This window comes from Panthera onca, chromosome B1 (genome assembly GCF_046562875.1).
Source record: "Panthera onca isolate mPanOnc1 chromosome B1, mPanOnc1 haplotype 2, whole genome shotgun sequence".
NCBI classification, from domain to species: domain Eukaryota; kingdom Metazoa; phylum Chordata; class Mammalia; order Carnivora; family Felidae; genus Panthera; species Panthera onca.
This window is the reverse complement of record NC_138342.1, coordinates 44,956,505-44,973,201: the sequence shown is the minus strand read 5'-3', so window position 1 is coordinate 44,973,201 and position 16,697 is coordinate 44,956,505. Positions and strand designations below refer to the sequence as shown.

General features: G+C 41.0%; 1 protein-coding gene across 8 annotated transcripts in view; it reads right to left on the bottom strand.

The window, feature by feature from the left end:
* CRACD (capping protein inhibiting regulator of actin dynamics) overlaps window positions 1–16,697 on the bottom strand; it is a 274,714-nt gene that overhangs the window by 127,113 nt on the left and 130,904 nt on the right. For 4 of the 8 annotated variants that reach the window (XM_060655698.3, XM_060655696.3, XM_060655706.3 and 1 more), the window contains exon 4: window positions 10,553–10,694. The gene's annotated coding sequence lies outside the window, so the exon portion shown is untranslated. Of the gene's footprint in view, window positions 1–1,023; window positions 1,126–4,139; window positions 4,267–10,552; window positions 10,695–16,697 lie in introns of all 8 variants that reach the window. The other 4 variants (XM_060655693.3, XM_060655705.3, XM_060655701.3 and 1 more) reach the window with 2 other exon arrangements.

Below are 16,697 nucleotides of genomic sequence, written 5' to 3'. Positions count from 1 at the left end.
CAATTTGGGAATGAGGAAAATCTCTAGATATCGCGTTTGGAAATCTCAACATATACTTCTTATTTCACTTTTCTAATACACCCTTTCTCTTGTCAGTTTTTTTTTTTTTTTAAACATGATTTCCTCCAAATGAATCAGTGCTGTGATATGCAGGAAGGAACTATCTCTGCGATTATTCTACTTGGTGCTTAACAAACATTATGGCAATACGCCAAAGTACATGTTGGGGCTGGGGCCTCAAAGATTAATCAGACATTGTCCCTGCCCTAAAGGAACTCACAGTCCTATGAGACAGTGTTGTCTGTGTGGGGTGAAGGGAGGCAGGTATTAGTCAATCTTATACCACTTCTCCCTAATGTCTGAGATCATAATTCTACATGGAATTTCAAAGATCTCTCATGCCTGTATTTTATATGAAAAGGTTTACATTTTTGAGACCAGGAAAAAGTCTTCTCATTCCTCTTATTTGAAATCAAGTATTTTCCATAGGTTATTTGTTTTCCTCTGCATAGCACAATGTTTAGTTTTATGTTTCTTTCTTCCCAAAGTCTTTTAAACATGACATGTCAGACCTCAAGTCATTTTTTTATCTCTTGGTCAGGTTTCTCTTCATCTCTCATTTCATTACTCTTCCTCATGGTCAATCTCTTCATAAGTCTTCACAACATTATTAACCTCATATTTCATTTTTGACATTTGCTTAAGCAGACTCCTGTGCAGGAAGACTATTAGAGGTCTTTATTGTAGAACTGCTGTGGTTACTATATAAAGAGTTCATACTTTATCTATGGTTGTGGAACAGATGTGAATTTTTTTTGTATCACAACTCAAAATGAATTTTTCCCTTAGAGATAATATTGTTAAGTGGTGGTTGTGGTATTTCACCCAGATCTCCATTGAGGAATTAAGGGCTTATTCCCCTAAATATTTAATGCTGCTACAGAACGTATGTCCTTAGGTAGGAGAGTAATAGCCCCCCAGAGACGGACCCTTTCTAGTCCCTAGAACCTGTCAATACATTACCTTTCTTAGCAAAGGGACTTTGCAGATGTGAGTTAGCCAAGGATGTTGAGATGGGAAGATTATCCTGGATTTTACAGACAGGCCCAATGCAATCACAACCACCTTTGCAAGAGAGGCAAGAGTGTCAGGAGTCACAGGAAGAGATGTGATGACAGAAGCAGAGGCCAGAGAAAGACTGGAAGATTCTAATGAAGGGAGCAGAATATGCCACCTCAAAATATGCCATTTTGGCATACTGATTATTTTGAATTAAAGTTTCTTGGGAAACAGGCAGTGCAAGAAGGACACTCTTAACTCTCCTGTGCTCTCCCTGAAGGCAGGAAATAACTCTCTTATGTGAAAGATACCCACCCTGTGCCAAGAGGGTAGAAGGCATCCTTATTAGCAGAGAGGCAAGTCAGGGCCAAGAGGATAAATAAACAAACTTTGTTACTTTTTCACTAAAATAGTACCCCAACCCCAAACCTCTTTGTTTTGTCAATTCTTCACAAATTTATTGTTTGCCTAAGAGGTATAGAAGATTCCTGCTTTGGACACTTCGAGTCTCATATTTTTAGGGGGCTCCTGTACATATGAAATTAAATTTGTTGTTCTCCTGTTAAGTTATCTTATGTCCATTTCATTATTAAACCAGGCAGAGAACCTGAAAGGGAACATTTTTCCACCCCTACACTACATTGTTGGCCTTGAAGGTGCAGGAAGGAACCACAGGCTAAGGAAGGCAGCAGTCTCAGAAGCTAGAAAAGGCAAGGAAAGGGATTCTCCCCTTGAGCATCCAAAAGGAACACTGCCCAATGGCCTCATTTTAGACCTCTGACCTCCAGAACTATAAAATAATAAATGTGCATTGTTTTCAGCCACTAACTTCATGGTAATTTGTTTCAATAGCAATAGGAAACTAATACACATCTTGAGAAAAATTATCGAGGTTTCTGTGATCAAATAAATGGGGGAAACATTATTCACTTTATCTCCCTCTCAGTGCCTACAATTTGAGAAGTCCTACAGTGAAGAATTCTGTTTAACTTTGTTTAAACTAGAATTTTCCAAAAGTACTTAACCGTAGACATTTTAAGGACTGTTTAACAGTACTATTCATGGAGCCTACTTTGGGAAAAAATGCTTTAAGGATTTATGCTATGGATAATGGCACCCAGAAGAGATGCAGATATTCATTTATCTAGACTGAAATTCCATCCACTGATGCTGTTTCAGTGAATTATTATTGAGTGTCCATTTTAGCTTTACATTGTGATAGGTATTGGGATGAGGGAAGAGGAGGTGAGACATAAAGATATAGAAGAAAATATTACTGACTCCAAGGAAATCATCATTTAATATGAGATATGACATATTTACCAAAAACTGTAAACCAGGTAGAAAACATTAGGTTCTGTGTGTGTGTGTGTGTGTGTGTGTGTGTGTGTGTGTATGTATGTATGTATATATGGGCAGGATGGGCTGTGAAGTTTGGAGAAAAAAAATGAATCATTTCCAGGAAGTTGGGGGTGTCAGAGAATGAATTATGAAGAGCTGGGATTTGAATTTGTCTTTTTTAAAACTGTTTTTAATGTTTGTTTATTTTTGAGAGAGAACGAGAGAGAGAGTATGAGCAGGGGAGGGGCAGAGAGAGGGAGAGACATAGAATCTGAAGGCACAGAGCCTGACACACGGCTCAAACTTGTGAACTGCGAGATCATGACCTGAGCCAAAGTCAGATGCCTAATCAACTGGGCCACCCAGGTGCCCCATGAATTTGTCTTTTAAGGGCAGGTAGGCTGATGATGATGAGAAGAGAGGGAAGAGAAGAAGGGCATTGTGCAGTGGTGGCATCAGAGTAAGCAACCCTACCTATGACAGGCACTACCTGACCCAAGAACTAAGTTGTTCCCTACTGGGGAAAGACAAGCCTTGGTAAGCCACATCCTTGTCTGTGCAAGAATCAGAATTACAAATTTGCGGGGTGGCAGGGGGGTGCCTGAGTGGCTCAGGTGGTTAAGTGTCCAACTCTTGACTTTGATTCAGGTCATGATCCCAGGGTTGTGGGATGGAGCTGAGCATGGAGCCTGCTTAAGATTCTCTCTCTCCCTCTGCCCCTCTCCCCTGCTCATGCTCTCTCTCTTAAATAAAAAATTAAAAATACATACATACATACATACATACATACACAAAATACAACCAAACACTTAATATAAAACTTTGGGGTATTTTTCTGCATGGAATAGACTTTCTGAGACTCCCTAAAATATGTACCTGGTAAAGTTTAGACTACAGATGTTTTTTGCTTTTCCTGGTAAATATTCCTAGTGGTAAGGATATAGCCTTTTTATTGTTCCTTGGACCTCTAAACTTCTGTTCAGAACTGGAGTCATCTGTTGAAAAAGTTTCAATGCCAACTCTATGTGTGTGAAGACTAGGCTTTAACAGTAAATGGGAAAGGGGGACCATGTCTGTGCTACTTTAGCTTCCTGTTTCGTGTCAGCTTTAGTCTCCTTGGGAGCAGATACTGTCTCACTGTTTGTTCTTTGTAAGCCTCAACTCTAGAGCAGTGGAGGCACTTGGCATACATTTGTTGAAATGGTGAAAGGATTATCGAAGTGAAATCTTGGCTCCACTCAAACCGACTCAGAAAAAGAATTTTCTTAAACATTTATTTCAAAATGAAAAAGGAAGAGTAAAACATGTGGCATTTTAGAGGTAAGGAATTCAACAGAATTTTTTGGTGGGGGAGGGGCCTTTAGCCCCTAGAAGAAATAAGGCTTCTCATTTTCTGGAAGAGATGCCTGCACTATCCGTAGGCTTGATCCAAAGAGAGTGGTGAATCAAACACTTATTTTCTGACTGTTCCTTAAAGAAAGAAAGGGTGGGATTTAGAGGATCACAGGGCTCCTCCCAAGAAACACATTCATGTAGGTGTGACCTCTGGAGATTGTGTGCCCCCGCCCCTGTTTGTCTGGCAAACACCTGCTCATCTTTCAAGGCAGCTCGAATGACAAGTCTGGGAGGCCCTGCGGCTCCCCGTGGCAGTTGTTTACTCTGCCCTTTGTGGTTTCCAGCACTCTGTGCAGAACTCTCTCAAATATCACTAATCGCATTTTATACGGTTATCTGCTTACATATCTGGATTCAATTCCATAAACTTCTGCTAGGGCAATGTTAGAGTCAAAGGCAAAGACTCCGGCCTTTAGAAGCTACTTCCTTCTCCAGGAGGCAGACCAGCATACTACTTATAATTCTCAGCAACTGCAAGAGAACATAATGCAGAGAGGAGGTAACGGGAGGGAGGGCAGGGTCTTAGTTCATATCCTTAGGTCTTGGCACAGTGTCTGCCACATAACAAGTTCCAAACATGTTAATGGAGGGAGGGAGATAGGAAGAGATGAAAGAAGGGGGGAGAAAGGGAGAGAAGGGAAGGAAATGACAAAAATGCCCCACCCCATCCCTGTCACTGTGCTGAACATTGTCAATCGATTAGTTACTATAAAGGTGCTATTCTCAGGTCCCTGGAAGAGATGTTTTGGAGCAGAGAGTTGATGTTTCAGTCATACTTGGCACACAATACCATACATGATAATCACCATCTGAGGGCAGCAAGTCATAATTTGTCCTGTATTTAACTCTCATCCCACTCCCAGGGGGTCTACAGAACACAGACTTACAGAGGTTGCGTTCTCTGAAAGCACTAGCTCTATGCCAATTTAATTCTTGGGTTCTGCATCATTAGACCAGCAGGCTTCCTTGCTTCTGCAAAAGGATTTAACTAGAATTTTGGTGCCCTCAGAACTCTGTCTGCCACCCAGCTCCCTATTTCTCTGCCAGTTTCATCTGCACAATGCATCTTGGGTTACATATGGCAGAGAGAGAGAGGAATCTCATTTCAAGCCTCTGCTGTCTGCATCGCACAGCCCTCCCTGAGCAGCCTCTATTTCACAGGGGAGAGAAGGGAGGAGGCAGGATGATCAGCCTCCTCAAAAGATGAGAGTGTAAAGTATTTCTCAAATTTTCATCTTCAACAGCTGGTATCATTCAACTCCCTGGGGTGGGGGAGACTATGCTTTGTCGCTTAGCTAGCAATATAATCTCTAGCTATCCTGATGCCAAAGTATCAATTACAGGTTCATTTGGATGATGGGATAAATTGGTGTTGAGACCACTAGACAATGACAGAAATTGGAGGTGGTGGGAAAGGATGCCAAAGGGGGGCTGACCTCTATCCTGAAGTACAGTTGAATTCTTCCTATCCTTGCAAATTAAGTAACTTAATTCTAAACTGCTAGTTGTCTCATGAAGAGAAACCCACCCGCAGCAGAAGTGAAGCAGGTATTCCTGAAGGTTTTTCTTTGAGGGCATAATTAGAGAGATGTTAACACTCCTGCAGCATCCCAGCTCTCCCAGTGTTATAACAGGAGGAAATCGGAAAAAAAAAACAACAAAAACGATGACCTGCATTTAAAAACAAATGTTTTACCAGACACAAAAAGTCACATATTATATGATTCCATTTATATTAAATCGCTACAATAGGTAAATCCCTAGCAATAGCAGATGGGCGGTTGTTAGCGGTTGAGGGGAAGGAGAAATGGGGAGTAAGCGCTTCAGGGGTACAGTGTTTTCATTTGGTGGGTGATAAAAATGTTCTGAATGTACTAACTGCCACTAAATTGTTCACTTTATGTTATATGAATTTCACCTGAATTAAAAAAAAATAAATGTTGGGGCGTCTAGGTGGCTCAGTCGGTTGAGTGGCCGACTTCGGCTCAGGTCATGATCTCGCGGTCTGTGAGTTCGAGCCCCACGTCGGGCTCTGTGCTGACAGCTCAGAGCCTGGAGCCTGTTTCGGATTCTGTGTCTCCCTCTCCCCCATTCATGCTCTGTCTCTCTCTGTCTCAAAAATAAATAAACGTTAAAAAAAATTAAAAAAAAATGTTTTATAATTGAGGGCTTCAGTATTTCGCATTGCTCCACAATCTACCGCTGCTGGGGAATAGGGAGGACTTTATTCCCATTCCACAGTGATAAGAGGGATTAAGTAGGTCTCTAAATTCTAATACTTGTCACCTTTTGGCCTTTCCTACGAAAAGCCTAGTATATTCCCAGAATGTCTGTCACAGGGAAGTAATTCAAATCAATGACCCCTGACTTGCTTGGCCCTTGACAATGAGCAGCAGCAGCAACAGCAAGAGCAGCAACTGATCATCACAGGGCTAGATAATCAAATGTCCATGGGGCGCACCTGTTTACCAGCCTCTCAGCCAGCCGCCCACACTACACCCAGGTGGCCTAGCTGCATTCGGGGACATGAGACAAAGACTATGGGCCATTTTAATTCAGTAGAAAAATATGAAGACCTTGCTCTTGCCACACTCTTTCAGAGTCAAAGAAAATTAATTTTAACAGAATAGAAGCATCTTTGGAAGGGAGGCAGTTTTTCCCTTCTTGTTTGATACTAAGAAGAATATACGCTTCAACACACAGATCCAAAGCAGTCAGCTGTTAAGTGAAAAGAGAAGCCCACGAACTTAGGAGGAATAAAAACATATTGAGAACAGAAGTTAAAAGAAGGGGCTTTGAAAAGAAACTACAAGACTATGTAACATCAAAAAATGGCTAACAACTATATTCATTTAAAAAAATTTTTTTTATTTACATTCAAGTTAATTACCATATAGTGCAACAATGATTTCAGGAGTAGATTCCTTAATGTCCTTTACCCATTTAGCCCATCCCCCCTCCCACAACCCTTCCAGTAACTCTCTGTTTGTTCTCCATATTTAAGAATCTCTTATGTTTGCTAACAACTATATTTAAAAGCAGGTAGGGGACTGCCCAGTCTTACCCAACATCTCCCCTCTCTCACCCCACACCATGCATTCAGGGCCACAGACAAGTAGGCCTCCCAAGTCCTCACCCAACCAACTTTCTGAACCATTCCATTTGTCTCACATTCTACTTACTTCTTGACATACCTCCAATTTTTCTGGTTTTGACCTTATGACTTTTTCTCCAACCACAGTTTGTCTCACCACCCAGACTTTAACACTTAGCTTTGCGATATTTTTTTTTCTAGACCAAGATCTAGACATTCCTCTGGGAATACTGCCTTTGGTGGCTTCATCCACATTTAGCCTGACCCAGGGATGTCACTCTTCACTGTGACTCACAGAAAAGTGTGCAGTTCTGTTTTCATGTAACCTTCCCTTTTCTCAGGTGTAACCCTTAAGACTAAGCCTGAAAATAAGGCTCTAGTGCTGATTTCAGATTCACAAATGGCTAGACAAGCTTCATATTAAGTAAGAATTTTTAAATATAACGAGAAAGCAAAATACATTCAATGCTTTCAAAATCCCCTGATTCTATTGCAATATGCCAACTGACTCAGAGAGCCATGTTATATTTTCCTATGTTGTGTGAGAAAAACCCATGTGATGCTGTCACAAAATGTTCTATATACCACAGAAATTACAGTATTACTTTCCTGGAAAAATTCCAAAAGGAGAGAAATAGCATCTGTTTTCTATGTTGGTCATGCTATGGAATGAAACGCAAATGGGAAGTAGGTTATAGAGGGGGCATCTATTTTCTCTCTGATAGGAATGCTGAGATAGAGCACCAATTTTGAGCTGTCTTGAGGTTAAGCAGTATGCATGGGGAATGCAATTGTCGTATGTATGCGATTCCTGTCCTCGGCCGGAACAAATCCTTGTCACCTCCATCCTCACATCACTGCCACAGCAGTGCATGTTGAATTGCAATAATCTGGCTCTTCTGCTTACTGATGCTGACTTTAGGCAAGTCACTTAAGCCTTCTGAGCCTATTTCTCCACCAGTGAGACAGGAATAATAACACCTATTCTTTATTACTGTTATGGGTTAAACTGTGCCTCCAAAATGTACACTGAAGTCCTAACCCTCAGTACCTCAGAATGTGACCTTATTTGGAAATAGGGTCATTGTAAGTGTACTAGGGGAGATCATACTGGAGTAGGGTCCTTAATCTAGTATGTCTGCTGTCCTTCTAAGAAAAAGAAAGATGGCCACATAAAGACACAAGCACACGAGAATGACATGTGAGGACAGAGACAGGGACTGACGTGACACAAGCAAACCTAGGAAAGACAAGGATTGATGGCTACCACCAGAAGCCGTGAAGAGGCAAAGAAGGATTCTCCCCTTTATGTCTCAGAAGGAGCATGGCCCTCTCTTGATTTTAGACTTCTAGGCTGCAGAACTGTGAGAAAAAAAATTTCTGCTATTGCAAGCCACTTGGTTTGTGGTACTTGTTACAGCAGCTCTAAGAAACTAATAAGGTGGGGGAGGTTTATTTATTTATTTAGTTAGTTAGAATGAGTCTGTGTGTGTGTGTGTGTGTGTGTGTGTGTGTGTGTGTGTGTGTGTGTGTGTTAAATGCAGGGGAAACAAACACAGAATAAACCAAGTAGGCCAGAAGAAAACAAGGCCAGAAGGTAATTTTTCTTATGTATTTAAATCAAGGAAATGACCTTATTTTCTCTGGAGCCAACACTGCCTCTCTGAACCTACCTCCCACTGTTGTCCCTCCCCCCTGCTCCAGCTCACCGGAGCATTCCTCCTGTGAGGAGGCTGTGCTTGAAATATCTCACCATGTTCACTCCTTAGGGTCTTTGCATCGGCTGCTTCCTCTGCCTAGAACACACCCAGGGTGAACTCCTACTTCCTGTCTTTCCTCAATGAAGCTGACCCTGGCTCTGCCACTTAAACACTGCAATTTGTACTCCTGTGCCACCCAGCACTCCCAATTCCCCTTATTCAGCAGTTCTTTTTCTTTTTTCCATATTCTTATTGGCTTCTAATAGCCTGGTAATTTATTTTTCTATTACATGCAGTATTTATTATCTGTCTCCCTCTATGCTAGAACATAAGCTCCACGAGGGCAGGGATCTTCATGTTTTGCTCACTTATAGGAACAAGCATCTAAAACAGTATCTAGTTCATAACAGGTTCTTGACAAAGTTTTTTTCAAATCCATTATTTATTTTTAATTAATCACTTTGTAATTACAGAAAACTGTACATGTGTACTATGAAACATCAGAAAAAATTAAAAACTTAAAATTCCTACCATTCAATAATATCTTTCAAATTATGATAAATCAGAATGATTTATATCTTCTTTTAAATGACTCACTAAGGAATTCTCTTTATATATATATATATATATATATATATATATATATATATATTTTTTTTTTTTTTTTTTTTTTTTTTTTTTGAGAGAGAGAGACATAGACAGCATGAGTGGGGAGGGGCAAAGAAAGTAGGAGAGAAAGAATCCCAAACAGGCTCTGCACTGTCAGGGCTCTGAGCCCAACATGGGGCTCAAACTCACAAACTTGTGAGATCATGACCTGAGCCAAAACCAAGAGTCAGATGCTTAACCAACTGAGCCACCCAGGCGCCCCATATACATTTTTTAAATGTTTATTTATTTTGAGAGAGAGACAGACAGGCAGAGAGAGAGGGAGTGAGAAAATCCCAAGCAGGCTCTACACTGTCAGCACAGAGCCTGACAGAGGGCTCAAACTTACAGATCATGAGATCATGACCTAAGCCAAAATCAAGAGTTGGATGCTTAACTGACCAAGCCACCCAGGTGCCCCAAGGAATTCTGTCCCTTAAGGAAAAATGTCATGGTATAGATAGCCTCCATATTACAAGATTTGGTATGTGGGTTAAAGGAAATAATGTATCCACACAATACTAATGATTGTCATAACAACTCAGATAGTTATTTTCTTTCTTTTGATCTTATCTTTAACTTTCATCCTTTGCACCAACTTCTAAGAAGTAGCATATACCTGTAGACAAGAGAATGGTATAATGTTGTTCTTACAGGGGAGGCACGTGGGGAAGGTCTCCCACTCCTCTCACTCAAGATGGAGTCTCCAAATTCACAGTATCAAGCTCTACAGTCCAGATGTACCATGAGACACAAGGCCACTAACTATTCCATAGAATTTTATAACAGTAACAAAACAATACAGTGATGATTACATTTTTATATTACATCCTCCCATTGGCAAAGCTTTTCATTTGCGATGAAAGAAAGGAGGCTAAGAGAATTAAGTGACATGTCCAAGTTTACACATCTGGTAAGTAGAAGAGCTGAGTATTAAATCTAGAATTAGAAGGTCATCAGCGACAAGGATCTTTTTTTTTTTTTAAAGTTTTTATTTATTTTTGAGACAGAGTGAGACAGAGCATGAATGGGGGAGGGGCAGAGAGAGAGGGAGACACAGAATCGGAAGCAGGCTCCAGGCCCCGAGCCATCAGCCCAGAGCCCGACGCAGGGCTCGAACCCACGGACCACGAGATTGTGACCTGAGCCTAAGTCGGATGCTCAACCAACTGAGCCACCCAGGCGCCCCAAGATCTTTTAACTTGATAGTGAAATGCATACTAATTTCTAAAATCCCACTCACATTAAATAAAATGCTCTTTAGTACTTTCTCCATAAGCTACTTCCCTCCCCGTCCTCTAAACAAATGACTTACCTATCTTAATAGCTAAACGTCCTTTCCTTGCTGGGTAACGGTCCACCAAAATTTTCTTCTTGTAAAAAGGAGATCAGTGGTGAAGTGTTTCAGGAAATGGGATACATTGTTGAGAAAATCTGGGGATCACTGCTCTTGTGAACTGTTGAGAAAAAACAAAACATCAAGAGCTTTATACCTTCAGTCCTCTTGGGAAGCCTTCAAAATGAATCTCTTTTCCATTCTGGCAGAAGTCAGTACAAAGGAGTTTTTGTTTTGTTTTATTTTGTTTTCTGGTTTTCAATTAGGTTTAATAATATTAAACTTTCATTCCTTAGCCTAAATTTATTCTAGACTCTTAAAAGCATTTATTGTAAATTGTTTCTACTTTTGAAGGGACTGGAAAAATCATGGCCATGAATACAGAGGCTTCCAATCCTTCTTATATACAGAATTCTCACATTTATTTCTCATGGTAATTTAGCTAAAATTCAAGGAGCTAGAAGACACAAACTCAACCTAGCAGAGAACTGAAGGCAGTAATCATTAGACTGTTTCCACCCCTCCCCCCCAGAGGTAGCAAAGGCACTTTTTTATTCAAACACCAATAACAGAATTAATGAGGTTAATGGGCTCTCTGGGGGTAGGGCATGCACAACCTCTTATAAACACTCCAGAATAAAAACTGTGACATAGTGACAGTATATTTTAACTGGAATGGATGTGGGAAATATCCAGGGGATAACCCCAGATTCAAATATTCCCTTTGCATAGCCAAAGAAAAGAAGACAACTTTCTGGGACAATGATACAGAAAGAAATCTCTTCAAATCTTAGGATGACAATGGATGTCTAGCCCTGACCAGGAGCTGATAGTACAGGCTTAGAGAAAGATTCCCAGTTCTGGTTATGAGGGGCTAGTTTGTATCAAACCAACTTTCCACTGAACATCACTAGAAAAGCTAGATAAATATATCTAAAACCTGTTTAAAGGCACTGGAGTGCTACCAAGGTAGCCAGAACATGAGAGGCCAAGATCTTAGGGAGAAGAGAAACAAAACTGAGGCAAGTCATTACACTGCTTTTCCTTTCAAAACATCTACTGATCTTTAAGAGACACAGGGCAAAACTGCTGAGAAGCCAAGCAGAAAGCAGCTGCTTAGAGGCACATAAAGTGAGTGGACCAAAAAAGTTCCAGAGCTAAGAATCAAGTCACTTTGGTCCCTCATTAGATTAAGGAGGTCTGCCCTACTCTGACTGCCTATCAGAAGCAAAAGTAAGCTCCATAGAGAGAGACACCATCATCCACAGTATTTGTGATTCTTTATACAAAATGTCCTCTATTCGATCAATAATTACTAGGTATACCAGGGAATAGGTTCAAGAAAGAAACAGACAATGAAAACAGGACCCAGAGACAACCAGGGATATTGTTTTTAAAATAACTATGATTAGTGGCATGCCTGGGTGGCTCAGTCATTTAAGCACCTGACTTCAGCTCAGGTCATGATCTCATGGTTCATGAGTTCAAGTCCCGCACTGGGTTCTGCACTGACAGCTCATAACCTAGAACCTGCTTCAGATTCTGTGTCTCCCTCTCTCTCTTTGATCCTCCCCCACTTGTGTTCTCTCTCTCTCTCTTTATCTCTCAAAAATAAATAAAAACATTTAAAACTAAAAAACTGTGACTAATATGTTCGAAATTGTAAAGATTATAAAATATTTCAACACATATCTAAGTCACAAAAATAACCAAAAAAACACAAAGAGTAAGGATACAAAAGATTTTAATAACACAACAAACTCAGCCTTAGTAACCTATGTAGAATACTGAATCCAACAACCGTGACCACACATTCTTCCAAGGTACACATGAAACATTACAGAAGTTAACCATATGTGTGTGGGTCATAAAATAAGTTTCAAGAAATTTCAGCAAATAGAAACCATGGAGTACTTTCTGAGCTTACTTGTTTGAAATAATAGAGACTCACAAGAAATAGCAATAATAGTAAATTTTTTAAAGCAAAATAAAATGTACACACAGTAAAATATGCTACTTTTTTTTTTAAAGTAGGCTCCATCCCCAGTGTGGAGCCCAACGTGGGGCGTGAACTCACAACCCTGTGATCAAGACCTAAGCCGAGATCAAGAGTGGGATGCTTAACCAACTGAGCCACCGAGGAGCTCCAGAATACACTTTTAAGTGTACAATTTGATACAGTTTGATAAAGGAAACTGTTGTTTTGATACAGTTTGATAAAGGAAACTGTTGTTGTGTAACCACCAACAAAATAATAATATAAAGCATTTCCATCACTCCAGGAAGTTTCCTCATGTCCCTTTTAGTCAAATGCCACAACCCAAAGGCAAACCACTGTTCCCATTTCTATTACTGTAGATTAGTTCTGAACCACACACAAATGGACTCATAGAACGTACTCTTTTGCGTCTGGCTTTATTCACGCAGCATAATGTCTCTGAGATTCACCTACACTGTTGAGTGCATCAATAGTTTACGTCTTTTTATTGCTGAGCCATAGTCCATCGTATGAAAATATCACAACTTATAATAAATTCTCCTATGAATGGATATTTGGTTGTTTCCATTTTAGGGCTATTATGAATAACACTGATATAAATGTTCTAGTACATGTCTCTTTGTGAATATAAATTTTCTCTTGGATAAACACCTGGGAGTGGAACTCCTAGGTTACAGGGTTGACAAATGTTTAACTTTATAAGAAACTGCCAGGAGCTTCTGGGAAGATGGTGGCGTAGGAGGATGCTGGGCTCACCGCGTCCTGTGGGTCACTTAGATTCCACCCACACCTGCCTAAATAATCCAGAAAATCGCCAGAAGACTAGCAGAACGGATTCTCCACAGCCAAGCGTAGACGAGAGGTCCACGGAAGAGGGTAGGAAGGGCGGAGAGGCGGTGCGTGCTACATGGACTGGCGAGAGGGAGCCGGGGCAGGGGGAAGCCCATTGGCAAAGCAGAGCCCCCGAGTCTGGCTGGCAAAAGCAGAGGGGCCAGACAGAGTGTATTCGGACAGCAAGCAGGACTTAACCTCTGGAAGGTTATAAGTTAACAGCTCTGCTCGGAGAACGGGAGGGCTGGAGGAAAACGAGAGGGGGAGTTGTTGAGCCCCCGACAACAGAGCACAGCTTGGCAGGGAACTAAGGTGCTCGCCAGCGCCATCTCCCTCGCCCATCCCCCAGCCAAAATCCCAAAAGGAACCAGTTCCTGCCAGGGAACTTGCTGGCACCGCGCAAACACCCAACACTGTGCTTCTACGGATCCATCCCTCCTGCGGGTCTGACTCCCTCCTGGTGCCGCAGGGCCCCTCCCTAAGTGGACGTCCAAAGGAAAAGCGAGCTGAGCCTGCCCCTCCCACCCCTGTGCACCTTGCCGATCCACCCCAGCTAATACGCCAGATCCCCAGCACCACAAGCCTGGCAGTGTGCAAGTAGCCCAGACAGGCCACGCCACCCCACAGTGAATCCGCCCCTAGAAGAGGGAAAGAGAAGGCACACACCAGTCTGACTGTGGCCCCAGTGGTGGGCTGGGGGCAGACATCAGGTCTGACTGCGGTCCCGCCCACCAACGCAAGTTATTCAAGACAGCACAGGGGAAGTGCCCTGCAGTTCCACACCACTCCAGGGACTATCCAAAATGACCACGGAAGAATTCCCCTCAAAAAAATGTCCAGAAAATAACGACAGCTAACGACCTGATCAAAAACGATTTAAACAATATAACAGAAAGTGAATTTAGAATAATAGTCATAAAATTAATCGCTGGGCTTGAAAACAGTATAAAGGACAGCAGAGAACTTACTGCTACAGAGATCAAGGGTCTAAGGAACAGCCAGGAGGAGCTAAAAAATGCTATTAATGAGCTGCAAAATAAAATGGAGACGACCACGGCTCGGATTGAAGAGGCAGAGGAGAGAATAGGTGAACCAGAAGATGAAATTATGGAAAAAGAAGAAGCTGAGAAAAAGAGAGATAAAAAAATCCAGAAGGGGGAAAATTAGAGAACTAAGTGATGCACTAAAGAGAAATAATCTACGCATAATTGGTATTCCAGAGGAGGAAGAGAGAGGGAAAGGTGCTGAAGGTGTACTTGAAGAAATAATAGCTGAGAACTTCCCTGATCTGGGGAAGGAAAAAGGCATTGAAATCCAAGAGGCACAGAGAACTCCCTTCAGACGTAACTTGAATCGATCTTCTGCACGACATATCATAGTGAAACTGGCAAAATACAAGGATAAAGAGAAAATTCTGAAAGCAGCTAGGGATAAAAGTGCTCTAACATATAAAGGGAGACCTATAAGACTCGTGACCCATCTCTCTACTGAAACTTGGCAGGCCAGAAAGGAATGGCAGGAGATCTTCAATGTGATGAACAGAAAAAAATATGCAGCCGAGAATCAGCTATCCAGCAAATCTGTCATTTAGAATAGAAGGAGAGATAAAGGTCTTCCCAAACAAACAACTGAAGGAATTCATCACCACTAAGCCAGCCCTACAAGAGATCCTAAGGGGAATCCTGTGAGACAAAGTACCAGAGACATCGCTACAAGCATGAAACCTACAAGCATCACAAAGACTCAAAACCCATATCTTTCTATAATAACACTGAATGTAAATGGACTAAATGCGCCAACCAAAGACATACGGTATCAGAATGGATAAAAAAACAAGACCCATCTATTTGCTGTCTACAAGAGACTCATTTTAGACCTGAGGACACTTTCAGATTGAAAGTGAGGGGATGGAGAACTATTTATCATGCTACTGGAAGTCAAAAGAAAGCTGGAGTAGCCATACTTATATCAGACAAACTAGACTTTAAATTAAAGGCTGTAACAAGAGATGAAGAAGGGCATTATATAATAATTACAGGGTCTATCCATCAAGAAGAACTAACAATTATAAATGTCTATGCGCCGAATACAGGAGCCCCCAAATATATAAAACAATTACTCACAAACATAAGCAACCTTATTGACAAGAATGTGGTAATTGCAGGGGACTTTAATACCCCACTTACAGAAATGGATAGATCATCTAGACACGTGGTCAATAAAGAAACAAGGGCCCTGAATGATACATTGGATCAGATGGACTTGACAGATGTATTTAGAACTCTGCATCCCAAAGCAACAGAATATACTTTCTTCTCGAGTGCACATGGAACATTCTCCAAGATAGATCACATACTGGGTCACAAAACAGCCCTTCATAAGTATAAAAGAATTGAGATCGTACCATGCATACTTTCAGACCACAATGCTATGAAGGTTGAAATCAACCACAGGAAAAAGTCTGGAAAACTTCCAGAAGCATGGAGGTTAAAGAATACCCTACTAAAGAATGAATGGGTCAACCAGGCAATTAGAGAAGAAATTAAAACATATATGGAAACAAACGAAAATGAAAATACAACAATCCAAACGCTTTGGGATGCAGCGAAGGCAGTCCTGAGGAAAATACATTGCAATCCAGGCCTATCTCAAGAAACAAGAAAAATCCCAAATACAAAATCTAACAGCACACCTAAAGGAAATAGAAGCAGAGCAGCAAAGACACCCCAAACCCAGAAGAAGAAGAGAAATAATAAAGATCAGAGCAGAAATAAACAATATAGAATCTAAAAAAAACTGTAGAGCAGATCAATGAAACCAAGAGTTGGTTTTTTGAAAAAATAAACAAAATTGATAAACCTCTAGCCATGCTTCCCAAAAAGAAAAGGGAGATGACCCAAATAGATAAAATCATGAATGAAAATGGAATTATTACAACCAATCCCTCAGAAATACAAGCAATTATCAGGGAATACTATGAAAAATTATATGCCAACAAACTGGATAACTTGGAAGAAATGGACAAATTCCTCAACACCCACACACTTCCAAAACTCAAACAGGAGGAAACAGAAAGCTTGAACAGACCCATAACCAGTGAAGAAATTGAATCGGTTATCAAAAATCTCCCAACAAATAAGAGTCCAGGACCAGATGGCTTCCCTGGGGAATTCTACCAGACATTTAAAGCAGAGATAATACCTATCCTTCTCAAGCTATTCCAAGAAATAGAAAGGGAAGGAAAACTTCCAGACTCATTCTATGAAGCCAGTATTATTTTGATTCCTAAACCAG